Raw genomic sequence first — 7,470 nt, forward strand, 5'->3', positions numbered from 1 at the left:
TGGGAACGGGAGGATAAGATTCTCCGGCTGTATCTTGAGTTAGCAGACATGTATGATATAATTTTGCGGATAAAATTCTACAAGGTGGAGTGAATATAACACCTCGCATTTCTAAGTTTAAATATTAAAATATTAAATGAGAATTAAAGAGAATGATTAGTGAAAATCCTGAGAATTAGGCCAAAATACAAAGAAAGGGCAAAACAGTAATTAGTCAACACGCAACCCTAGGAAGATAAAAATTGAGTAGAAGGTCTCAGATGATAAAAAGAGCACTGAAAATGGATTCAGAACGAAAAATTGAGTGGTTAGGCAAGTTTCAGAAAAATCAGTGAATAGTGTTTTTACCGGTAAATATACCGCGGTACGATTACACCGTAAAACGTGCCGATTGAGTTTTGAGCTCTAGGTTTTGAATATGAGTTATAAATGGTCTATAGAACTAGGAAATATGATTTTTGATTAAAGTAAGTTAGTTAGGGGAAGCGTGCCAACGGCGCGCGCAACAGCTTAAAACTACAGCAGTTCCGAATAACCGAAAAACTCAGGATTCATCTGATCAAGTATAATTAAAGGACAATGGTTAAGGTTAAAAATTAGAGTTTCTAAATAGGTTGTGAATTCACAGACGTTGAGAGAAATTCGGATGAGTTTTAAATCGCGTGAGGTGGCGTGGGACCCACCCACTTGAAGCCACTTAAACACCTAAGCCTATTACTATTCATCATCACCATCTCTTCCCTTCTTTCTGTAAAACTCGTGCCACACAGCCCACCATAGCCATTTCCTCCCAAAATTTCATTTCTCTATAGCTACACCATTTCTCCACCAAATCAAGTGATCTTTGGCTTGAAACTTGATGGAAAACACTTTCTAAACACATTGGTACTACTTGCAAGCCTTGAATCCAGCTATATTTTGCAAAATTTCCCCCTAAAGGTCGCGGCTCACTTGCTTAGATTTGTGTTCATGGAGCTTCTAGATGCTCCAATGGTGGAGTATGTTTAGGAGGAGCCTTGTGCCTTGTATTTGGGTGAGTTTCCTTGTACTTAAACGGTTGAATCATGTGAATTGATTTATGAACCCTAAAGAGGGCTTAGTTGCTTGATGTATTTAGAGAGCTCAATTGGAAAATGTTTGTACATGAATGTGTCTTAGAATAATGTGTATTAGCTATAAATTCAATAAAAATTATTGAGGAAAAATGTGGATTTTTAACTTAGAGAAATTTTAGGTTGTCATGACTTTTGATTTTGGAAATGTGTTAGGATTGGATTGGTGAGTTGTTGCATGATGGGATGTTGATATAATGAGATTGTATGAGGTGTGGAGTGATTAAAATTGAGTGAGAATCCTTTGGAATTACCTAGTTGACAATTCGGCCATGTAGGGAATTTTAGGGATTTGATGTTGTTGGCATGGCTTGGATGATGTATCATATATTAAATGGTATTTAGATGGATTGTGTGGTGGTTGGAAAGTGGAAGAATCAATGAAAAATAATAAATGGTGTTGAGAGTCATAAAGGATCCTAGAGTGAAATATTAAACAAAACGACGTTTAAAAGACGTAAAATGGAAAAACGGCACTTGTTATAGCCATGTAGCAACCTAAGGAGGTATAATAAAATGAGAAAGAAAACTTAGAAAAATAAATTGTGAAATAAGCCTAAGAAGGCCGAACCAACAAGGTGTATGGGTGATTTTTGGTGTTTTTCACGTTTTGATAGAATTACCGTGTACTGACGATTCGTACATGATTATTGTAGGTTACCGTACGTCGATTTGAACCCCGAACCGTGAGTAGGTGGATTGCCCTTGGTCCTAGACCAAGTGGGATTGAGGTAAGTGATTGAATCATGCTTGTATAATTGTTAATTGGCATGTGTACATATGAGTTTTGAGTATTTGGGAATGTCCTCTGTGTAGGCATTCTTTGAGTAACGACCTCGGAGAATATACTGTTGTGGAGCTAAGTGAAGAGGCTTATTGAGGTAACCTCTTGGTACTGGGGCTTGTTCCCCTTGTGTGTTCCACCATACCCGTTGAGGGTGATGGTAGGAAATGTATATGAGTAGTGTAGAATAACATGATCATGCATTTATTATGTATGTTAGTAGTACACTAGATGTACTGAGTCTCTGGCCAGTAGACAGTTTTTGCCTTCGAGCGTTTCAGACTTCCACTGGATAGGTATCCGAGAGGGAGTTCCAGTTAACCCAGGGTCGTGGTGTGTGATCCGGATAGGAGCACACTAGGAAGTCTCGGGTGTATGCGGATGGGAGGGGTACCTTGGTTAGTTTTTCTTGGAACACGCCTTGGATGAGACCGTAGGCTTATATGTCAAGCCATTAGGCAGGGCGTTGCGTGGTATTGGTAGCTACCATTCCAGCTTCGTCGTATTTTGTATTCCTATATTCCCCCGTTTCTCTAAATCCCTTGCTTTATCCCGTTTTTCAAGATGTTGTTTTATATTATTTATATGCATCGAAGTGAGCCATTGGGCGGAGTTTGCTCCAGAACCTCTGGGTTACTGAGATATATTCGTATATCTCACCCCCGTCTTGGGGGCTTTATTTCAGGAGGTAGCAGTGGCATTGGAGCGGCGAGCAAGAGGCCCGTAGGATGAGTGTGGAGGACATTTTTTATGTTTTGCATTTTGATGGCCATTGGGCCTAGGATATACTTAGGGCATGAACATCCCATATGTATGTAGGATGAGTTTCATGTCATATTTGTTCATGCTACTTTGCCTAAGTCTAGCTACTTGTTGTATATGTTATTTTAAGCTTTATGTTTCAAGTTGTAATTTAAAGTTATGAATTTGTATGTTGTAATATGTAATTGAAATGTTGTAGTTACACAATGAATACTTGATGTAATATGATGGAAGGGCTTTAGGACTATTTTAGGATTATGATATGTGTATGTTTAGAAAATGCATGTAAATGGACCTTGGTGATTGAAATAAGTCAAGGATTAATAAAGTGAGCAATATGATATGAATTGTGTAATAACTATAAACTGAGTTGGGTTGTAAGTGCCCCAAGGCATTGTTGGTCCTTTTGTGTGCCACCTATTGGTTATTAGGTACATTTTAGGTATTAGAAAGCATTTGCAAATGTTGGGATTTTTGTAAAAATAAAGGAAACTCACGAGTTTTCTGTAGAATTGGCAGAATTTAGGCAAACTTTGGGAGAGCATGTCTCCCTCCACAGAGGTCCAATAGGGATGTGCCATATGCTATTTTGAAGATTGAGATGTCCTCTATCTTGTTGTAAAAATTGAGAGAATTCTGGGTTGGACGCCGGCCTGTAGGAGGCAGAGAGTGCAGACTGCCCATTTGCTCACTGCACATGTGGCAGTTCTGGACCAATTTTGGGAAATTTATTCCCACTTCGTTACTTGGTCAAATTAGGCTTATGATATATCAAATTTAAGCTTGAGGTGTCTAGTTTGTTGTATAAATATTTCAGATTAATTGGTTGAGTGGATATTCTGCAGTAATTCGTGGAGTGAAGGATGTTTGGAGCTGTTTTGGGGTTGGTTGGCAGTTTTGCTTGTCCAACTTCAAACGGCGATATCCGGAGCAAACGAGATCGAAATGACTCGTGTGATGGCTCATTGGAAAGGTACTTATGTAAGAAAAAAAAGATAGCTAAAGATGAAAGACTGGTTCTGTGCGGCGTATCCGCAGAAAAATAATAACCGAACCATGTTCGGATGGGTGGAAAACGTAAAATCGAGAAATTAGCTAAGTGGATTTATGGGAACCCCTTAGTGTCTTGTATTGAGTAAAATAAGATATAAAAATAGTTTAAACAAGTATTTCGCAAGAGTTTACAGTTATGGTCACAACTTTTAATTATTATGCTTTTTATTGTTTTAAATACTCGCGTAATAACAGAAAAAGTTTATTCGCATTTTTATAAATGAATTGTTGTGATTGTAACTGCGCTTAATATCATAATTAATGTTAACAATACCGGTGTATAACGGGATGTTACAGCATCCCTCATGTTGGTAAGTAACAGACGTGTATAAACCCTATCTTATTCCCTAGCCAGTCGAACTGCACTTGCATACATCACATGATTAATAAGTTGTAGTATTTAGCTCATTGAGCAAGAGATTATGGTATTATGATTTATATGCCTTAACATGAACATGCATTGAAATTACTGTTTTAAACTTATATTATACTTGTAAGTGAGATTGGGGCGGAAAAGTCCTTGAGGACCCCTTGTCTTACTGAGATTTCTTTTTAGAGATCTCACCCCACGTTTGGGGCATATTTTCAGGTTCAGGTACCTAGGGGGTTGAGACCTCGGGCGGCAGGGGGGCGGAGCTTAGTTGACTGTTGCATATTTATTATACTAATATGATTGGATGCTGATTATGTTTATTGTCTTTACATTGTTATATGACTTGAGACTCTGTTGGGCTTTGTTGCCTTATTTGGTGAGCATGGGGGTTGTCCATGCCACATTGATGCTAGTGATGTTTTTAGCTTGAGTTATATAATTGTATCAGGATATTGTCCGGTCTACGTGTTGTAGTTCCGTGACTAGATACACACTTAATATAAATGAGGTATTTCAGGTAGTTGTTTATTTGCAATTTACATACAGGCAATGTTTTGAAAGAGGATTAAGTAATCAACTTGGTTAATAATAATGACGTCATAATTGAAAAGAAAAAGTTAGTTCTGCATTTTTTTATTAAGCAGCGCTTAATACGATGATATGATAACAAACCGGGTATACACGGGGTGTTACATTTTATGGTATTAGAGCTTTTTCTAGGGAAAAGTCTGTATATATTGCAACAACTTAGGATTTATTGTTGTGTGTTTTGTATGTTTTGTTCTTTTAGGTTTTACTATGATGATGCATGTCTGACCACATTGCGTGGCCCTGATCAACTCATTCTTTGTGTAACTTGTGCAGAGTCATGGTACTACCTCAGAGGGACCGAGAGACTAGAGAGGGTCAACCTGACCCGGTCCTGGTTGTGTTGGCTGAGATGCAGGTGGCTCGACAAGCCGACCAGGAGGCCATGAGAATGATAAATCAGGCTATGCTGGACACCGTCAGAGAGGCGAACAGGAAAGCAACAGAGCATGTGCTGGAGGTGAACCGCCTGGTGAACATGCCATGATGAGGGTCATGTTGGAGGAGATGAGGACTGGTCCTGTTGGTGGCCAGTATCCTCCGCCACCACCTCCACCGCCACCACCACCGCCTCCACCTAGTCTTCAGGACGATAGTCAGAGTCACATTGAGGGTGCCAGTCATCTTACTGGGATGATGCAACCCTACTTTGAGCCAGCTGAGGACCGTGATGTTATCGACCGCCGGCTGAATGCTTTTCGCAAGCATAAGCCACCTTCTTTTGTTGGATCTTATGATCCTATTGCTGCTGCTAGATGGCTTCAGGCCCTGGACAAGATATTCAGGGTGATGCAGTGCACTGATCCGCAGAAGTTGATGTTTGCGACTTATATGCTGGAGGGAGATGCTCATGAGTGGTGGACGAACACCTCTCACGTCTATGAGATGCAGGGTACTTGGCTAAGTACCATAAGTATCAACACTTGAAAAATGTTCCCCCAAACGGGGTGAGATGACAATCTCAGTAAACTGGGGTTCTCGAAGGATCATTTTATTTCAAGTTCACTTACAGGTATAATAAGTGCAACAGAATAATAAAATGCTTAATGCTGGATATATAACATGTAATGTGTGCAAAATCAATATCTACTGGCCAGAGAATAAAGTATGCATTACACACGTCTGCAACATACCAAAAATATAAGGGATACAACCTTATGCCTTACACTCAGGAATGCAGCCTGCTCATGTAGATACACATTATCACACCCGTATATATATATATATATATATATATATATATATATATATATATGTATGTATGTATGTATCAACATATTATGCCAAAAATCATTTCCAAAGATATATATATATATATAAGTGCATAAATCATTTTCCAAAAGCATACTATGCACATAGACCAACCTCCCATGGAGTTTGTGGAACAAACAAGGGATTAACCTTGAGAATCGAAAGCTTACCTTTATCAGCAACATACTCCAATGTACTCTCTATATCCAAAGGACCACAATCATAGGCCCTCACAAAATCACAACTTATTTCAAAGATGTAAAGGCAATTAGTAATACTAGTTTACAGCATTTATTTTAATATTGTCTTTTACGTATTCACTATTTACATAGGGACACCAACTCAAGTGGGACGAAATAAGTCCACTATCTATGGTCCCACAACCTTAAAACCTCACTTACACACATAATAGAGTCTATAAATCATTCCCTTTAAAAACATTCCAAGGAAATTAACTTTAATTGTGAATACGACATCAAATCTTGTTTACCATTTTTATAACTGGTACTGCAACTCTTTATCAAAAAATTCTATGATTTTATTATGTTAAACTAGACATCTCATGTTTTTCAACGACATATTATATGTTTCAATTAGAGTTGTATAACTCCAGTTATGTATTTCGCAAAGTGACTACTGCAAACTATATATCCAATAGCCAGGTCGCGAGTTCAAACTTAAAATGAGACCAATCCACTTATCCATTGGATCTGAAATCCTTATGCGTTAGCTTCACATAGGTCCAAATATCACTCAGTTTGGAGCTGCATAGCTTGAGATATCAAAAAAAAATTTTAAAAAAAGGTTCAATGTTGTCTCATTATCCAAATATCATATCCAGATATTTCACGACAAGGGCAAAAAAGTACAACCTAGCACGATATAATCCAGAAAAATACCATTTTAACATTCCCATTGGCTTAGCATACGATTTATACACATATTTTTCATTACCCAACACTTATAAGTCATGAAATCCTTAATTTTTCATAGTTTAACATATAATTCTCATGAAACACAAAGGGAAATGGTTGGGGTGTATACCCTTGAGCTTCAAAATAGAAAGAGAGAAGACTTTCTAGGCTCTATGTCCACTCTTCATGTTCATCCAACAAGGTGCACAAATTTGGAGTGCCAAGGTTGATTCTTTTTTACTAAAGTTTGATTCTTTCTCACCAAGAAGCTTCTCCAAAGTAAGAAAAGAGCATCCAAGCTCTTAAAAATGGAAGAATGACACCTTTACACTCAAAGGTAGAATCTTTGCATATCCAAGATGGAGTTTTTCCTCACCAAGGTGCTTGCTTTCAAGTATTTAGGGTGATCAAATGGAATAGATTAGAGGAAAGGTGAGGTCTTTGATAGTTTCCACGGAGAAAAGTGTGGTCTTTCTTGAAGATGAAGAAGAGAGCAACTCTAGGTTTAGCAATAGTGTTTCTACGTAAAGCTTATCTTTATCAGCAACATACTCTAACATACTCTTCGTATCCAAAGGACCACAATCATAGGCCCTCACAAAATCACAACCTATTTCAAAGATGTAAAGGCAA

Source organism: Gastrolobium bilobum, unplaced genomic scaffold (assembly GCF_033153095.1).
Source record: "Gastrolobium bilobum isolate Gb01-03AN ecotype WA unplaced genomic scaffold, APGP_CSIRO_Gbil_v1 utg11337, whole genome shotgun sequence".
NCBI lineage: Eukaryota > Viridiplantae > Streptophyta > Magnoliopsida > Fabales > Fabaceae > Gastrolobium > Gastrolobium bilobum.